We start from the raw sequence: 18808 nt of genomic DNA on the forward strand, positions 1-18808 counted from the left end.
TGAGCGATCTCTTACCTCCCCAGAGAACACGGCAGTTGAGAACTAGGTCGCATAATTATATTTTGCCTAAGGTTCAGACAAGCCGTTTTAAATAAATTAGTTTTTATTAATAGATGTCTTTTCAATAGTAATTAATACCTTTTCTTTTTCCTTATTCATTCTATTCATGCTAATTGTTGCACGTCTGTTTGCACAATAATTCTTAATAAAGACCTTTTTTATTATTAATTTAATTTAATTTATTCCATTTCACTGCAATTACATGGGAAAATAAAACAAAAGAACACACAATAATAACAAATTGGGTTACATAACAAGGCAGTGGGGAAGACTAGAAGGGAACTGACGAACCATACGTGCTAGTCAACCCATTATGAAGAAAATATACGGATATATAAAAAACTTAATCAAGGTATGTAACTGGCTAGCTGCTAACTACCTAACTGAGTAATCTAACTAATTTACTAACTAACAACCTTACTAACTAAGTGCTGGTTTAGCCCAGGTGGTACATGGGTGCTCAGGGTCGAAAACCCTATCGTTATAAAAATTAGTGCATAGTCTCTTAAAAGAAGAAACACTACAGCTAGCCGTCCTCAACGCATCAGGCAGATTGTTCCATAGATACGGAATCCTATTAAAAAATGTTCCCTTAAAAAGTTCCGTCCTGAATCTATTAATTCTTAGTTTATTACTTGCATGCGATCTTAATCTCTCATCTGAACAAAATTGAAAATACGACTTAAGTGAAGAGTTAAAATGCCCGCACTTCAGTTTATAAAAAGTTGAAAGATCCTTGACTTCTCTGCGGTAAACCAGTGGTAGCAGGTTGAGACGTTTTAGGCGTTCATTATAGCTAAAATCGGGTAACATAAGCCGAGTCGCACGTCGTTGCACCCCTTCTATTCTATTATTATAGATGACGTTAAAATGTGGTGAGAACAAAAGAAATGCACACTATGTGCAGTCGGGTTTGTCGCGGATGCTCCCTGATTTAGTGACTAAATTATTAGCCCTAGATTTTTATCACCTGATAATTTAGGAGGGCGATGACTTGGCAGTCATTAATATCTAGGTTCCTTGTAACAGGGGCTTTGATACATTGTGTTGTTCTGTTTATGTCAAGGTAGATAATAATCTCTAGAGGTTTCAATCAGCTCTAGGAAGAATGACACCTGTCAAAGTCCTCGAGAGTTTCTCTCGAATCTGCAGTGGTGCTGTCTGGAATATTTTTTGTTCAATCTGCGCTCGACCAAGATCTCATCATAAACATCCAGGAGGCCGGGATCAACAACACGCACGGCTTCAGCGTTCAAAGTTGCAGTTCACTGATCATCATTTGTGTTGCAATAGATTTTCTTAGGTAGTCTCCTTCAAAAGGGGAAAAATGCCTATGAATATCATATTTTATCTTTTCCAATAATAATGTATGTGAAGTCATGACACCCACTGCAGTTTGAGATCCCAGAGAGTAACCCAAAATTTCGGAAACTATCCTCAAATATGCCAAGAATTCGACTACTGCTGCTGCCATTTTGTTCCTTGCTTAGCAACCTGCGCGTTACCTGTGACATGACGAAATTTCAATCCTCTATATATCATCTTTTAGCAATCTTTTGGAAAAACTTAGAGGCATCACAGAGGGTATCCTTTACTCGGAAAATGACTCTCATTTAGGCACCTGCTGCTTATGTCTTCTCATTTATTCATCTTTCTTTCCCTCTTATCCATTTAGCCCCGGGTAATACAGAGCCCAGCACAATATGACCTGTTGATCCACGTTGGGCAAAACGTTTCCTTTTGAGTCTGTATGTCTTGTGTTCAAGCTACCTAGTTGTCCCGGTGATACCAATCACACAAGGCTATTTACGTATCTGAATTTCCCTTCCTCTTCTCTTCCCTTTCTCTATGCCAAAGACCTCATATCAATTTTTGGGAAAATAATCTTTCCTCCAAGTGGATTAAGGCTCGCTCCCTTCCTTTTCATTAAAGGGAATGGCATTTAAGGGACCACTTTTCACTGAGCGAGTCCAATTGTTCTGATTTTAGCATGACTTGAGTTCATGTTGATAATGATCGAAATACCATGTAATTTAATTTTACTAACCTATAGGAGGAAAAGTACACAGAGACAATTTGATTAGAAGATTGAATGATCAACGTTTTCATAACTTGTTTTCGAATAGGCAAGTCTTTTCGAAAGTATTTGATCTATGGCGGTACTATGAAAACAATGTTGTCTCTTTTCTATCTTTTACCTCTCAAATTCCTGGCCGTGTCTCTCCTAGTCTCAGCATCCTTATTCCCTCCTCCTCTCTATATTTACTCGTTTCTCTCTTTCTGCCGTGTAACGTTCCTCTCATTTCCTTTCATTAGCAGGTCATACATTGTATACAATTATAAGAAAAATTGTTACAGCTGTCCTGTTGACTAAGTGGAAGGCATAGGTGGGAAAATATTTGGCTCAAGGTTAGCACGTGGTCCATGCGTCATGACTGAGAGCCAAATATTTTCCTGTCTGTCTTGAGCCAACTCAGTCAATAAGTATTTTATCATATGAGCGTCTGTTTTTCTTCTTTCAGCTTCGCATCTTATGGCCAAGAGTCGCGGGGCCACGCCATCGCATTCGGCCCTCATAAGGAGATTTTTGTCTGATGTTTTTTTTTTTTATTTTTTATTTATAAAAGCGCACCTAGGGCCACTTGGGTCTTCTGATGAAAAGCAAAATAATAAGTAGTAGTGATGAGCAAGTTTTACTGACTGTAATGGTAAAGACTGTTTGTAGTGTTTTTTTTTTTTTTTTTTTTTCTTCACACACACACATACTTATCTTGGCGGCAAAATATCTCTCCCTCGTAACTGCACTTGATGGAGAGGTTCCTGTTCTCAATATGTAACTGAGTAATAGTGATGAGCAAGTATTACAGGCAGTGAAAAGTGTGAGTGTTTTTCGCGCATCCTCTCAAATATTTTGGGGAAAATTCACGTCCTTGTAGGTATTTTGCAAAATGTTCCATACGGACACCTCTGGAAAAGTGTATCGGTCATCTGCTGGACGTTTTTCTTTTCTATAATAAAACTGCACCTCCAATGAAATCTGAAAAAAAGAACAACACAGAAGCTTAAGTTTTTTGCAAAACTCTATGAAACTGAATTAAATTGATACTTAGAATTTTAGGGCGGCTCAAAGCAGCTAGCTGGGCTTCTGTGCTATAAATACCATCCATTATCCTGCGTTAATTTACAACAAATTTTTAGTTTCAAGAAATTTCCAGTTCATGTTTCGAAGTATATCTTCAACCCACAGTTACCATAGTAACAGCTTTATAGGTGAAAACACCCTCAATTTTTCTTCATTTGCTTTAATGGCAAAAATTGGTTAGGGAGCCATATTTTTTATTAATTAAAAAAGATAAGACTAACTTTAAACCCATCATAAATTTTACACAATATTCCGACCAGAAACTGCAGAGCCACCTTACCTGTTCTGCAAGTTTGCCATAAGCAGCTACAGGGGCTGATAAAGAGATTATCAGCTGTTTATAATCGCTTGGGGCTGATAAAATTAATCAACTACGCCAGACCATTTCTCTAAAAAAAAAAAAACAATAGCAACTTTGTGCGACTGAAAATGGGGAAGTGGGTGACATAGTGCTCAACTAATATTTCAACCTCATGGACTCCTGGAGTACTAAGAAAGCAAAAACTAAAACTCAAGGAGATGCACACAATGGATGAAGAAAAGGTGGAAGGCATTCTCTAAGGGTCGCCATGAAAATCTACAGTGTTGGAGAGCAGAACGGAAATCCAAATACAACAATTGGAATTTAATTTTCCATGTATCATTTTTTTTTTTTGGGGGGGGGGGGGGGGGAAACAATAATTTGCTTTCTAAGTTGGAATATGTGTCTATGAAAAAAAAAGCTAGCGGTATGAACAAATCATTCAGGCAATTCACTTATCAATATAAATGGGATTTATTAGGTCTTCCCAAAGATGTGCAATAGAACTAAAAGCTAAGTAAACAAAAGATAGAACCCTTGCCGCATACTGTACCAAATGAAAACCGCGACAAAAGCAATTAGGGAAGTTGATGCCAACTGCTTCAATATGACAATCTCTTTTAAATTAATACTATATCATATTCCAAAGAAATGGGTTTTTAAATTCTCATCTCGTAGGCCGGTAATAGTTGTCAGCTGAAGTAAACGCGGCCTTTTTGTGCAATCACTTTATAGCATGGACAAAGCTGGATAAACGGATCAAAACAAACTACTTGGCTGAAATGCTTGGTTTTTATGAAGAAAGAATACCAGTATTTTAAACAACCTCTAGTTTCATTTTAGCCGAGATTCATAAAAACAGAGTTATTTGCCTTGTGACCAAATCAACCAAAAAACTATCACTTATTTCAATTTTTTCTCATAAGTGAACATATGCATTTCTTGAATATACGGCAAGGTAACGTCCTATAAAATTAAATGCGAAACGTAACAAACATATTCCTGTATTCCTTTGTTCTCTTAAACTTTTATTCCACTTTTCTCCTAAAAATTTCCTACTGTCTTTTTTGAAATTTCTTTTGAACAACATCTGATTTTAACAGTGACAATTTCCTTGTTCATTTGTCAGGTGTGCCGCAAAGCTTTCTTCAAACATTTCACAAGCCTTGTTTGTTCCATTAGAGCCGAAAGTTAGCAAAATCTTGCATTGTTCAAAGTGTCTATTTTACAAAAAACCGGTTATGAGGTGTCACTCAAACCATGTTCAAACTACACAACTCCATTCAAAGCATTCACGACTGAAAAAAAATTTAATCTTTTAATAAAGGCATATTTTATCATGTTGTGAAGCTGAATACACCGAAATTGGAAGAACTGTGGCATTGTAAAGTTATCCAAAGAAAACACTGATGGCAGCAAGGAGTAAATTTGCAGAGAGGTGCTAACGGGAAAATTTGAAACATATACATCCATTGTTTCGCGTTCGAAATAAAATTTGCGCGGTTGCGTACAAACTTTGATTGGAGAAAAAAAATAAAGAAAACGGATTTTTAACATTAAACTGAAGTAGATTTTCCAAAACCCAAACTCCGCTTAACAAAAGGATTTAGAAATATCTGTACTAAAATATGGAGATCTACTGAAAATATAGTTTAAAAGCGATGAAGTATGGGATGAACTAATTGCTAATTTCAGGTCGAGAGAGATAACAGTATAAGTTTCTGATCAGGATTTGAAAGGAGTAAAGTAAATTGAAGACTTCCCATGTATTACTCAAACCAGCCCTAAACTTCAATATAGGCACGAAACGGACATATTTTATACCAGGCTACTTACAGGGCCGATATACTACCCTTTTGAGGTGATTATTTCCCTGGAACTAAGCAGAAGGCGTTTTAAAAATCCTTCAAATATGGCAACAGTGATGATGTTTTTGGAACTGACACAGTTTAAATGAGCAGGGAAAGCTAAGTCAAGGGTTTTCGTGCCGTGTTGTTCTAAGATTGTGTGAATGAAACATAATGATTACTTTACACTTGTTGACATTCGCAAAACGAATACAATCCTACTTAAAATTATTCTCTCAAGGAGGAAGAACACCTTACATCGTTAAATTCGAAAGAAAAGGGGCTTAAAACGTCGATGCATTCCTTAATTTATATTAGCAATTGTTTTCCATAATTTGAAACTTACTTTCGAGTTTGTAAACGTTTGTAGGACAATATTTCGGGAGAGTGTTTGTCCTGGAAGTCTTGCATGGCCCAATATTTGTAATTCCACTCAAATGTTGGCTATGCTATCACTTTGTGAATACTCTAAGGATTACTTGATGATTTAAACGCTGCTTTCTTTAGCGTCACGATCATTCTCGCGTGAAAGCACCCTCAGAGTTGATGTAACATGTTCCTCCCGAGATACCTTGGTATTTTTACCATTATGCTGATTAAGGTGCACAGTGTTTTCTCTTGTCCAAATCACTTAAAAAGATTTTTTTTTCTCATAACAAAGCAATCCTGAGCGCAGCTCTCGCTAGGAGCTAAAACAGTACAGTAAATTCAACAAGAACCACCACAATATCAGAAGATAATATGATCCTAGTGTATTGGAGAAGCGTTTTGCTTCTGTTATAAAATATTCTCACTAGTGGATATTGTATCTAAAACTGTCGAAAACATTTACCGAAGGAAAACGAATGTAAACGAAGTTAAGGTAGATCTAAGACAAAGACTACTAAAATCTCTGTTCTATCGAATGTTAAGTTTTTATTTTGGACAAACATGTAAGGCCGAGATTGTGTTGATAACTGGCGGAAGAGAAAATTGCATTAGTCCAATGAAGCTCAACTGTGAAGTTCTTTGCCATCAAAATAGTCACAGTAAAACTCCTGTCAACCGCCTCGGGCATATATACTTTTCACTTGTACTGAAGTTGGGTGATGCATTAGAATCAGCCTAAAAAATTTAAGTTTCTGTAAGTTACCTCGACAACAGCATCACATAACTCGAGTTCGAATGTGGTCTTTTCTTTCAGGAAAATACTAAATCTTGAACGATTCGCGTTACCCGAGAGTCCGTGTCAGCCAAGGTTTCTGTTCAAAAATTATTCTCTCTTAACAAACAAATTCATTATTCGGCTATTTTATCTGCACTAAACTGTAAATCCGGACATATATTTAACTCGCCAACAGCAAACCAAACCAGCCCAGTTCTAAGTCAACAGAATTCAAAATTTATAAGTTTATTTTCCTAACTTGTTTGAATTCGTTTTTCGTGTACATCGAGAGAAACCAAACAATTACAATAAACTATTGCGCGATACACACTGCAAAAATGGCAGACTTTGGCGTCGTTGACACAACAATCTTCCCCAGGCTGCAGCAAGAAGGATAATTAGAATTCACGGCTACCTTATCAACGGAGACCCAAGTTTGGAATTTTGTTCACTTTTATTAAAGTACACTGGCAAAATTGCCTGTCAAGAATTTTGAAACGCCTACGAAATATTCCGCAAACGGCAATAACGATGTCTTTGTTTTAGATGATGGGCGCTAAAGCGAAAACTGTTTTGCTGTTCAATTAGACAGCATGATTACAATCAATATTAAAACCGAAGCGAGAAATTCTTTTTTTAAGGAAGATTGGAAAGAGTCGATGATAAACATTATTTCTTTGAGTAATAACAGGCTCTGAGACAAAAGGTTTGAATAAGTGTCAACCCCTGAACAAACGAGACGATTGATCGGGGAAGGTGTGTAAACCAAAGTCGGACCCTACTTTTAATTGCAACGAATCACTTTTATGCAAAAACCGATGAGGTTTGCCTATGACGAACATAGGGTCAGATTTAATCCTAAGAAGCGACAGTTTGACTGTCAATTTTTCCCACGCAAAAAAAAAAAATCAATTTACCTCTAAACAAACAAACGGCTAAAACAAAGGCCTTTTTCACAGCGTCCTTCTTCATAAAAAACCGAAGCAAAGCCTCCCATGTAAAATAAGGTGATACTTTTCCCCATTCGTGAACGCCGATGTGTAATGCTAGAGTTGAACGCGCTTAAAAAGTTAAGGTTTATATCGCACAATTTCAACAACTAATATTCGAGAACAAATATTTTTGCGTAGTGTTTGTGTTCAATATGTCTGTGTACAGCAAAATCCTATTTTAGAGGGGTAATACATGGTACATGTTTGCTTCCGAACAAACCGCTCCCAAATATTTTGACTACCATTTTGTTCTCGTGTGTGTTTCAAAATTCGTGCGTGCAGTTACTTCTCCCGCACATGGGAACATTATCCAACCAACATGTCAAGGTACGGAAATTGGGAAAGCCCTCCTCGAAGCTTCTGATTATGCAAAAATGTACCACTCTAATGAATAAAGAATTAGGCCTGAAAGAACTGTTCATAAATTCAACGGATTTTCCGATAAAGGCTTGACAACATGTGTCATTCAACCTTTAATGTGTTTACCAAGAAAATATAGATTTTGTTCCACGCAATGGTCAAGATTTGTTCTAATAGCGCAAAATTGAAACTTAGTGCTGAAAGTACGACACCGTGGTTTTCGGTGTCAAGTACTTCACGAGAAGAAATTTAATCAATAATAAAAGAGTTGCATGTCCAAGGTTGTGGAAAATTCTTCCGTAACTGATCTCCCCATTGTTCTTATTGTGTTATTATGTCGGAAATTGTTAAGTCATTACAGAAAAGTTCGACCGAGTTATAGGAAAAAAATCATCAAGCCCCGTAATTGCAGCGAAATTTGCTTTTTACACAATTTCAAGGGTTTCTTGGTCAGTCATGTTTAAAAGGTCGTTTACACGAAGACAAACGAAGTAAAATTTCTTGCATCGCTTCGAAACGACCACCACCAGAAAGAATTCTTGAGCCTGAATGTTTTTGCAAGAAGAGCTGAATTAAATGGGGAAGAAATAATTAAATAAATAAAAATTTGCGGTAAGATCGCCACAATGAAGTGAAATCTTCAACGTTGCAGTACATAATCACGTTTTCTGTTTGTACCGACAAGGACGCCATTGCAAATTAATTGACCGAAAGCGCCTATTGTGTGGCGAATTTACCAGTGATCAGAGCATTACCGCGAATATTAGCCTCCGATTCAAAAGCTTTTCAAAGAGCATAATAGGACAATTTTGTAATTAAAATCGGTCTAACACTTCCACCTAACAAATGCAATAAAAGCTTCCTGGTTTCAAGAGACGAAGTAAAGTGGAGTTCCTCCCGGGTTAAATTCCACGGACCTCTGTTGAATAAACGTTCCACTATTCTCTGGCAAAGGTCGTCCAAACTGATCTTAAAACAAAGATAGGAATGTGAAAACAATAAAGACACAAAGAGCGACCAACGTTTGTGAGATGAATTGTGGTTTATTACAATTTTATTGCTTCAACTATTTCTATAGAACGATGGGATTAGCAATGTGAAGGCAATTTTGTAAAACAAAAGAGACTAGCACGTGAAAAACAAAAGAGACTCTTTTAGATCCAAGCAGAGGCTTAGCGTTCTTTCTTGTCTTTTGTGAACGTGGGAACTAGGAGATCTAGTTTCGGCTTGCTCTAACTACTAGGAAATTGAAACCTTTCGTGTTCGTTTTTACGAAGAACAACAAATTAGTCAAAAACTTCCTAGCGAATAGAATATCATCTCTATTCTAGCAACCGAAATTTTCTATTTCTTTGGCAATCTCGTGCAAGAAAACTGATTTGTGGGCGTAATTACTTTTAAGAGACACATACTATAGTTAAAACAAAGTAGTAGAGTTGAAAGCTTTTATTTTACTAAGTTCCAAAGAAGTCGTTTACATTTAACAGATAAGCCGAAATGTTTATCAGTATAACAAAAGAAAACCTTTTAGGGGCTTCTTGTGGAACAATAGCGAGCCACGTAAAAAGGCGGGAAGCTGAGGATCAGTTTGCACACTTCCATCTTATGTGGATAGGTTTCTGCGGAGATATAAAAATTCAAACGATTATGGTTGTTCCTGAAGTATTTTATCTATCTTTGTACAAATTTGAATAAGGTCTCACTGTCGTAACCACTTGACGCATCCCGTTAAAAGGACACGAAGGAAAGATTCAGCGATTTTGGCCGTTGAAAAGATTGTGAAAAATCTGAAGAACTGGACAGAAAAATACATGCACTGGTCGCTCAAGGTTGTCTCTGAGATTTCACGAGCCTCACTCATTTCTTCAACGAATATTGGACTTTACGTCTTGTTGATAAATTTACATTTGAAAAAATGAGCAACCACAACTATCAAATGACACTTGCACTTTTTACTCAGTACTTCCAGTCGAATTAAGATAATATTTTCCTTGATGGATATTCATAAAACTTAGTTTTAATACTGTCATTTGAAACTGTTGTTCTTCCGTTGTAAGGGTATAGCTTATTTTCCTTAAAATTGGGCTCATGACGCATATTAAAATGTTTAAACTATTTTAATTGTGTTCGGAAATTGGTTTTTCCCAGGAGAAGGAGATTTGGCAATTGATGTCTACCGGTACAGCAGTTCTAATGACGAGGGAAATCAATAGAGCACTTTTCACTGACACCAAAGACAGATCTAACTTTTGTTTTTTCGGGTTTAAGCAACGATTTATTCTGTCTTGTTCTTCGTGGGTTTACATCAATTCTGGAGAAATTCTTTTGCAAATATAAAATTCTAGCCACGCAGGCGAATTGGCAACAATTCCATTCCGGGTACGTTGAAACAACCTTAAAGAGCTTATCTATTTCGTTCTAAACTGATTAATGAAGGTAGTCTAGATATACAAGGCAAGTGAAAATATCAGGTCCCAGAATCTTATCTAGTGCTGGTATTAAAGTAATACACTTGGAAAATGGCAGCCATTAAATTCGGGACAGGTGTTAGTTAGTTGAATGAAAACCATAAATGAACATCTCCCTGATAGCACCTCAGCAAATAAACCTTATAATTGAAAATACAATTAGAAAGAACGAATTTTTCATCACTCTCTACCAAACATACAAATTAAAAACGCCAGTTTTAGAAAAATATCATGTGTACATAGATATATTGATTCTGAAGGTTAATGAAAATGAATTATCAGACTCACAAGAGGCGGTTTGGTCCTCCAAGGAAAAAAATTCAACAGATTTTTTTTGAATTTTATGAAAACTCCTCGCCTCCTAGAAATATATATATATATATATTTCTTTTTTAGGCTTAAATATTCCACAGTTTAAAATTCTGACTCTCAAGTTGTTACGTTAATCTTTTCCTTCCCTTGGCAATGTCCCCGTTTAATTTTAAAAATTGTCATTGTGAGCACAAACATTTTAGCCTTTTTTAGATTATGCAGCAATTTTGGTCTGACTTACATTAGAATTTAAAATTTGGTGTATTATATCTGGCTCTGGGTCAGTTTAGTTATCCTCAGAGATCCATGGAATTTTCAAAACCCTCTCGAAAATCACAGAAGAAACTTGCGTTGACCCAACTAACTTGAACTTGCAGAACTAAACCAGTTTTTGCTTCTTCGCTCATTCGGTTTACCTAATTTTTAGTATATATCAATGTTTATTAACTTATTTTACACTCAAACATCTACACATCGACACAAGATATATTGTTACTCGAATACACATACAAAGCAAACTCAGACAAACGTGGCAAACTTTTAGAGATGACTCTCTCATTAAACAAGGTGCATCTTCATCTCTAACTCTGGAGATTATTTCTAGTTTCTGAAAGCTGGCAATTCGTTGAATTTGATAACTTGTTTGCTTGTCAGTTTTCTTAACAGACCTTACTTTGTTGCTTTTTATTGCGAACATAACTGCCCTGAGAACAAACAAAATAACCAAATCTTTGCATTTCAGTGTGTTGAAAACTATTTCCAAAATGCTGTCATCGTTTTCATCTTTCCGACGTATAGGAAGGTCTTCCCTCAGTTTTGGAAGCCGTACTTTTTGCTCTTGCTTTCTACAAGAGTTGTGTGAGTCACCACGAAGTGATCAGATAGAGAGCAGCATAGAATTACAAGAATTTTTAACATATACGCTTAGCAGGTCATTTCTAGGGGACAATAAATAGCAAAAGATGAATGGAAATGCTTAACTTCATATAAGCTCAGCTAACTTTATCATTGAAGTTTCTTAAGAAAATACACAGAACAAATTTAAAGTTACTAGGAATGAAAAAAATTAGTTTCTATGGTGCCCTTGATGCTGATGCTGCCTCGTCAAAAGCTGTCAAGGAAGTCATGTTCAATTTTTGTAAGACATCTGTTGTTTCGTTTGGCTCATGTAGTATTTTGTGGTACGTCTCTATGACTGTTGTCTTAATACTCTGCCAGTCACTCTACAGGAAGATATGAATAAAATTCGCGTTCGCTTAGAAAGACCAAAAAACACTTGAACAGACCCAAAACATGTCATTGATGCTTTTGCATCTTACTTTCTGCGATGAAGAAAGTTCTACCTTAACTTCAAGCATTGTTGTCTTTTCGGAAATTATCGGAACTCTCTGCTACACCCATAGAATTATCTCCCACGACCCACAAAAAAAAAGACTGAAAATATCATGATGCTGATCACACTTGTAAAGCGAGAAAATATTTTCCTTACCATTTATCGAAAGGAGATTTGAGTCAACTGTTTTACATTTCAGTATTTGTATACGAAAGGTTAACTCGACAGAAAACAACTGAGTTTAAAGTACTTTATACTCTCGCACAAACGATTTATTTAGTTTTTTCATCTGTTCAGGTTACAGAGGATTTTTTCTTTGTACAGAGACTTCTACTATGACTTATCCAAACCTCGCCAAAACTTTGCCGAGAAACTAAGGAATTTGCTTCGCAAAAAATATATTTCAAGAAAATGTGTTCTTGCTATGGTGAGAAAATTTGATTTTTGTCGTCGTCCATGCATTTCAACAGTTACAGTATAATTGTAAACAAGGCGAGTCGATTTGGCTGGAATGGGTAAAAGCAAACGTTGATAAGGTTTTCTGGGAAGCTGTAGACTCAAAATCATAGCAAACAGTCAGAAAACCTGCAAAATTTTCTTGAGACTCTAGCTGTATGTCCCCAACAAATACTTAAGGTCGACACCGGTTATTAGCTTGAAAGAGGATAATCTTTCATTGATGCAATGTCCTAAGTCTTAATCAAACTAGGTTATTTCATCTCAGAAAGCTTACTCAAGGATTTTTCAGTTGAAAATCTTTGTTTTAGAGGCTCACTAGCTAAAGAAGCTTTCTTAAGCTTCAGGAAAACCTTCCAAAAACTTAAAAAACCGCCTATATGATTTTATTTCGTTTTTTTCTAAGTGACGAATAGATCGATATCCTGCCGTAAGGATTGTAGTGTTCTGCATGATGCAATAAGATTCTTACTTCCAAAGATATGTTTCTACTTAATTATACATTCTCGGTTTTTTTCTATTCATTACCCATGACCTGATACAGCTCGGCAAAGCTCCTTAGGCTCTTAAAACCTGGAATGAAATAAATGGATTGTATCACTTTAAATAAAATGAAGAGCAAGAAAGAAATAAGTGCCAGAGCAACACAAAAAGAATGAAAAGCATTTTCGTCTCGCAAGAAGATTACGGACCAATTTGGTCCGGCTCTTTCTTCGTGGACTGATTTTGGAGTTTCTCTCACCTCTGTAATATCTATGTTGCCAGGCAAGTTTTTATCCTTTTAAAACCTCTGCAAACACATGTTAAATGGACGATGAAGCTAAGCCAATTTTTCAAACATGCTATACCGCAAAAAATTGGATTTTTCTGGTGTTCTAAGACTTCTTGAAGTAAGATTTCAGAGTGGTTACTTAAAAGAATTACTCGCAGTTCTAAGGTGCAAAAATGGGCTATTTCAACTCAGGCGGAATTTACAACGAGCACAGCAATAACAGAGGGTTAGAAACATATCTTTTTAAATACACTAAGTAAACATGTCATCCTCGTGGGTAAGCCCTTCTTTTGGAAGACAAAAAATATATTTGGTGACAAAAACTATTTTAAAGCTCAATTTTTGATCCTTTGAGAGAAACTGCTTGCAATTTATTGCTCTCGAAAATAAAACTTCCAGGAATACATTTCAGTAAAAACGTTTTCGAGTGAAAAGGAAATTGCAATTTTACGGCGACAGCTGGCAAAACAATTTAATTCTTCCAAGACAGATCTTCCAAGATCATAATGTTTTACAAAATTAAAACTCAAAAGTTTTCATCGTTAAGTCAACTTCACCCGAGGGGCAAGAATCGCATTACCCAATGCTGGATTATTTTCCATAAAATTAAAAAAGGAAACTTTTCAACCCGACTTACAGAAATGTGAATTTCCATTCAAAAACTGCAACGCCCTAAATTGAAACTCATGTGCTCCTATGATTACCTTAGTATAATCTGCCCCCTAAAAGCCATCGACCAACGTTTTTAGTTTCAAAACATTTTTGCCAAAAGTTTTTCGAATTTATTCCAATTCTCTTTCTTGGTGAAGTTTGTTTGGTCTCATCTATAACGCTGTCATCGTTAGTAATTGTATTCATGTCTTCGGACTTGCCCAGTAATCAAACAGACATGTTCGCCATGTTTATTTGTTTGCTGTAAGTTCTGGCAGATAAATAATTACTGCTCTTCTCTAGGAGCCTGAAATGACGTTTTCAAAACATCGCTAAGAAAAATACTTCTAGGCTAGAAATGTAAGTTTTTTTGCGAGAGAAACAAATCTGGATTGGTGCTTGGCGAACAAATCATTCGGTCATCACAACTGGTACAAGAACATTAGTATTCAGTTACGAATAAGTAGATTTTATGGCAGATTCGACCATAACTTGTGTTAATGCTCTGAACTTTTCGAGATAACTTATGTTTAGTCTCACTGTGGTATGCCAGACGCCCTATTTTTAAGACAACATAATGAAGCTGCCGAGCTTTAACCTAGTAAAGACGAAAAATCAGCCTAGAGGCTGATTCTTATAAGCAATCAGTTGATGTAACATGACAAATCCTGTTAGTAGCAAGACAAAACTGAAAATATTCTGGTATGAAAACACTTTCTAGAGAAACGGAGAGCCGGGCACTAAAATTATCTTTGCGAAGAAGACTAAACATTTACGGAAGGCCACATGTAGGTCGCTTTTGAATAACATTGAACCTAATTCGATTACTAGTTCTTTCATCGGTGTGAGAGGCTGCAAAACCCCATTTTCTCTAAAGCTCTAACTGAGGAATTTGGAGCCAAAGAAACATTTTTAATACACTTGAGTTAATAGGATTAAGCTCTACTAACTTTCGTAGCAAGCTTTGGACTGAACATGATAAAAATCGAGATACCGTTTGCCATACCTTGAAGTTCTTTTGTCCGCCTTCTGTCCACGTGCGCTACTAGAAACCATTACTGAAGAATATCATTTTCAAAGCTTCTCAAGTTTTTCGTGGTGCATCAACGAGAATTCTATCTCATTCAGTCGCTAAACCACAAAGGAAAGCAAAAACATAATCAGTCTCTCTGTGGAGTGGCTAAAAAGACCTAGCTGGCGTTCACTTGGCTCTAGTTCTACTTCTAAGGGTTCAAAGCAGCAATTGAAACTAACTCGTAAAAAGCGAATCATACATCTTCTGATACCGTTTAGATTTCAAAACATCGACAGGGAGCTTGTTGACCAGTGACAGCCAAGTCTTAGCTTCTGGAGAACATTTATAGTAAAGTTTAACAGGGTTGTGTACTTAACAATATTTTCCCTAAGCCAGCAGTTAACTATATAACATGCAAATATTTAACTCATCAAGTTGAATCACTGATTCGCAAAGTTTGTCCTGCTGTAAACTTTTATACTTGGTTAGAATTTTAAATGTTTTTCCCCTATTGAACCACTTATTGAAAACCGTTCGCCAGTAAACTACACCAGAAATATTCACTTGAGATATCGAGGTAAAAGAGGTCTTAATTTCAATAAAGCTCGACGCAACTTCACTGGATGTTCGCCATAGTTCGAGCATGTTATTTTGTGAAAGGGCAAAATTTGTCCATGTTTACGTTGGCGACGAGAAAATCCAGGGTATTGTTATCAGAAATATTTTGTGATAACTCAAGGACCTTGCTGACAGCGGTAGAGTGTTTAATCCACCGCACCTCTCTCGCTTTCCCCTCCCCAACTAATGTCGCCATTTCCTCAGCTCGTTTTCGAAACTTCCTTCCTGAGGTCTAATCTCGTTGAATCGAAAAAGTCACTCACGAGTTCAAACAACACATGCTTTAGAAAAAGCTTTCAGTTTTCAGGCACGCCTATTATTTCAGGTTTGTAAGTTAAACACGCCTTTGACCTCAAAGAAAATATATTTTCAGGCGAAGGGAAGCCATAAGGTTTTTCTTTGGACAACTATGGGTGGTCGGCGTGTTTGCTCACTAAAACGATTGATAATCATTCACTCTCATTCTACTCGAGTCGGACGCGTGTCTCGAATATCGTTTAAGAAAATATCGACTGAGTTTCAAGTTTCTTTTATTGAGAAGGGTTTTGAATAAATACTACAAAGGCTTAAATTGCAGAACCGGATGAATTTACATTCAATCTCGGGGCTGACCTCAAAACATCTTGGTGCCATCTTCAGAAGTAATCTGTCTTAGTCTATCGTTGATGAAAGCAATCATCTTCTCATGTCAATTCCTCAGTTTGCACACAATTCGTGTTGTAAATAAATTAGAGCAGGCACGGGCTTAGATAAGATCAAAAAGGAAATTTGGGTTGACTGCGTTCGAGTAACAACAGCCGAAGTACCTGCCCGCTTTTTGGGAGGCACGCGCTAGTCAGCTTTATCAGTGAGCAGCTTTGCAGATGTTCTCTCTGAATGCGATACTTTTATTTTTCTCTTAAGTGACTAAGGCAGATATTGAATTATGACACAACTCTGAATGAGAACGCGGCCAGAATAAATTGCGCTCTTATCGGTTGAACCTTTTGGCAGAGACAAAACTCATGAAATTCAAGATGAACCATAAAAAGCCACTTAACAAGCGAAAAGATTTTCCGCGTCCCGCTTCATTGTAAGGCTTAATTTTTGCATTTCTAGCCCAAATGAAAACTATTGAAAACCACTTGTAAACTAAAGAAAGGGTAAAGTGAGTGAATTTAAAGAAATCTGGTCACGAAACCCTTAAATTAGTGAAGTAACCAGAAGCCCTGTTGGATCAGTTATTATCCAACGTTAATAATAGAGCGAGTGCGTTTGACTCTTCGAATCTTCGTGTGCGATAGAGGAGCAATTTGTTACAAACTTTTTCTCTTTTCTTCACCTAGAATCACGTTCTTCATTGATTACAACTTAAGGAAAATTGCTTTATTCGCGTTTTCCAGGTTTAGCAAAGAAAACATAAACAAAGCTAGTCAATATAGTTTACTACTACGTCTACCCCAATTTCCCCGGCCATCACAGCTTGCAAGGTTGATTGGACATGAAAAACCTGGTATTCCTCCGTCTTCAAGCATGAAATATCTTGTCTAAGTTGTAAATGATCACTTCCATAACCCGTGTCCCCAAATACGAACAGAACAAAGGAACATTGTTTCCGAATAAACACTAAACCTTCGCTGCTACCTGACATCTTCAAATTCGATTGAATTCCTTTAAAACTAAGAACAAAATGCCGCCAGTTCGAACCGGATTGTGTCATAGCTTGATTAAAAGATTTCGGAGCCTTTGATATTCCTCTGTGGGATAAATTGAATAAAATTAATCGCAAGGCTAAACTCTCTTCTAATTGTCTCTTATAGTAGGGTCCCTAACTCAAACGCCTTAGGCCAATTGTTATATATAATTCCACGTAAACCTTGATCTGTACACTTCAAAATCTTCTCGTTTCGTTTAGAAATGATGGCCGGTAAGAACAATCGTTCAGAAGCATCTTCCGGCTTTCCTAAATCGCTCATTTTGCCGACTTAAGGTGATAAACATATTAAACTTTTAATGATGCCATGATTTTCTTTTCTCGTTTTGTCTTCAACTGACACTGGCCATAAAACGACGCAGTTATATTCCTTTCAATATGATCTTCAGTAGTGAAACTGAATGCAGTATCTTTACCACACTGTTCCCGTTTGTAATAAGTTCAAGTGATAAACGTACCTTAACAGATGTGTGATATGTGGGAGCACTCCAGACGACTTAACCTAGAATTATAATCAGGCTATAGGCTATAGGACGTTTATGTATCACTTCAGGGAGCAGCGTGCGGTGAACAACGCTCAGAGCACGGAGCTTCACGCCGTGTTCACGCGGAATTGACATTCATTCGCGGCGAACAACTGTCACCTCATTACGACTTGGTGTGCTAAGGCGAATCAGGAACAATTTGAATTCGAAAAATCCCTGTCCTGATGACCTTACGTCGTTTGTCAAACGCAAATTTTCCTTTAGTAAGTTTTAATCGGCTTACGTGACGAAATAGAGCTGCTTCGTGGACTGCACAAAGCGCTCACTTGGTAAGGAAACTACTCAAACAAAGTCCCTGAAATTGATGAAAAGTTTGCACTAGTGTAAGACATAAAATAGTGTCCGAAAGACAGGACAAAAGATAAATACGATAACCATGTCGTGAGTTACCAAAAACTGTGACCGAGGTGATCGCCGCCGATCGATCCGTTTCATTGCTCCAACGAGAGGCCCGCTTATTCCCACGGAAACTTCGCTTGAGTTAGTTTAGCGAAGATGTATGCGAATAAAAGCAAAATGTCTTTACCGTACCTTAAACAATCCCTCGTTGCTCAACCTTCAACCCTGGCTAGTATACCCCAAAGCTTTAGACCTAACTTCCCATTCTATTCGTAGGAACAGAAGGTTTCGACAGCGGTCAACATCATCAGCGCCTTAGCTATCAATCGAATTCAATGTATTTTTTGAGCTAATAATGCATGCCTGACTGTGTATACAGGTTGGTGTTTAAACTAACAACCCAGTCGAGTTTGGGCAGTTAAGAACCCTTTCAAGAAATTTGATCTCCTGAAAGAGGACTTCTTCAAACACAAGTTCCAAAGTTTGCGAAAGATTGGCGTGTTGATTGTTCGAATCATTCAAGAACTAGTATGTTTAGAATGCTTTCCCGCTGATTTGAGGCAAGTTTGTGCTATGGTTCTCAATCTTTCATCACGTCATTCAGCGCTACGACACTATAGGCTTTTTCTCCCAGCAAAGAAAAGCTGTTTTTAGATATTACTGTTGTTCAAAGAAACATCGACATGAGAAAAGGTTATTGGGCCGAAAATTAGAGAAAAGGATGGCAGATGATCCTAAGGAAAAAACTCAAAGGGACCGC

General features: G+C 37.0%; 1 long non-coding RNA gene across 3 annotated transcripts; it reads right to left on the bottom strand.

Annotated features, from left to right (window-relative positions):
* Positions 1-85: 85 nt before the first annotated feature.
* Positions 86-18636, bottom strand: LOC111329484 (uncharacterized). 3 transcript variants are annotated; one of them, XR_015995146.1, is made up of 6 exons: positions 18241-18636; positions 14845-14969; positions 5697-9465; positions 3483-3591; positions 2259-3097; positions 86-1371 (listed from the first exon to the last, which is right to left on the bottom strand). It is a non-coding gene; the product is annotated as an uncharacterized LOC111329484 (long non-coding RNA). The 3 variants fall into 3 exon arrangements; XR_015995145.1 differs by having other exon boundaries at positions 86-3097; positions 18241-18634; XR_002694714.2 differs by having other exon boundaries at positions 86-3097; positions 6483-9465; positions 18241-18632.
* Between the last annotated feature and the right edge of the window lie 172 nt (positions 18637-18808).

The sequence above is a fragment of the Stylophora pistillata genome, chromosome 14 (genome assembly GCF_964205215.1).
Source record: "Stylophora pistillata chromosome 14, jaStyPist1.2, whole genome shotgun sequence".
NCBI classification, from domain to species: domain Eukaryota; kingdom Metazoa; phylum Cnidaria; class Anthozoa; order Scleractinia; family Pocilloporidae; genus Stylophora; species Stylophora pistillata.